The sequence below is a fragment of the Bison bison genome, unplaced genomic scaffold (genome assembly GCF_000754665.1).
Source record: "Bison bison bison isolate TAMUID 2011002044 unplaced genomic scaffold, Bison_UMD1.0 scf7180017864355, whole genome shotgun sequence".
Taxonomy (NCBI): Eukaryota; Metazoa; Chordata; class Mammalia; order Artiodactyla; family Bovidae; genus Bison; species Bison bison.
The window spans coordinates 250,200-251,722 of NW_011494927.1; positions in this window are offsets into that span (position 1 = coordinate 250,200).

Below are 1,523 nucleotides of genomic sequence, written 5' to 3' on the forward strand. Positions count from 1 at the left end.
CACTCTATCTATCATATCTAGGCCCTTAAATCTATTTCTCACTTCCACTGTATAATCAGATTTAGGTCATACCTGAGTGGTCTAGTGGTTTTCCCTACTTTCTTCAATTTAAGTCTGAATTTGGTAATAAGGAGTTCATGATCTGAGCCACAGTCAGCTCCTGGTCTTGTTTTTGTGGACTGTATAGAGCTTCTCCATCTTTGGCTACAAAGAATATAATCAATCTGATTTCAGTGTTGACCATCTGGTGATGTCCATGTATAGAGTCTTCTCTTGTATTGTTGGAAGAGGGTATTTGCTATGACCAGTGCATTTTCTTGGCAAAACTCTATTAGTCTTTGCCCTGCTTCATTCCATATTCCAAGGCCAAATTTGGCTGTTACTCCAGGTGTTTCTTGACTTCCTACTTTTGCATTCCAGTCCCCTATAATGAAAAGGACATTTGTTTTGGCTGTTAGTTCTAAAAGGTCTTGTAGGTCTTCATAGAACCATTCCACTTGAGCTTCTTCAGCATTACTGGTTGGGGCATAGACTTGGATTACTGTGAAAGTGAATGGTTTGCCTTGGAAATGAACAGAAATCATTCTGTCATTTTTGAGATTGCATCCAAGTACTGCATTTCAGACTCTTTTGTTGACCATGATGTCTACTCCATTCTTCTGAGGGATTCCTGCCTGCAGTAGTAGATATAATGGTCATCTGAGTTAAATTCACCCATTCCAGTCCATTTCAGTTTGCTGATTCCTAGAATGTCGACATTCACTCTTGCCATCTCTTCTTTGACCACTTCCAATTTGCCTTGATTCATGGACCTGACATTCCAGGTTCCTATGCAATATTGCTCTTACAGCATCGGACCTTGCTTCTATCACCAGTCACATCCACACCTGGGTATTGTTTTTGCTTTGGCTTCATCCCTTCATTCTTTCTGGAGTTATTTCTCCACTGATCTCCAGTAGCATATTGGGCACCTACTGACCTGGGGAGTTCCTCTTTCAGTATCCTATCATTTTACCTTTTCATACTGTTCATGGGGTTCTCAAGGCAAGAATACTGAAGTGGTTTGCTAGTCCCTTCTCCAGTGGACCACATTCTGTCAGATCTCTCCACACTGACCCACCCATCTTGGGTTGCCCCACTGGCATGGCTTTGTTTCATTGAGTTAGACAAGGCTGTGGTCCTAGTGTGATTAGATTGACTAGTTTTCTGTGAGTATGATTTCAGTGTGTCTGCCCTCTGATGCCCTCCTGCAACACCTACTGTCTTTCTTTGGTTTCTCTTACCTTGGGCGTGGAGTATCTCCTCACAGCTGCTCCAGCAAAGCACAGCCACTGCTCCTTACCTTGGACGAGGGGTATCTCCTCACCACCGCCCTTCCTGACATTCAATGTGGGATAGCTCCTCTAGGCCCTCCTGCGCCCATGCAGCCACTGCTCCTTGGACATGGAGTTGGTCCTCCCGGCCACCACCCCTGGCTTCTGGTGTAGAGTAGCTTCTACCAGCCTCTACCTCCGGCCTCCGGC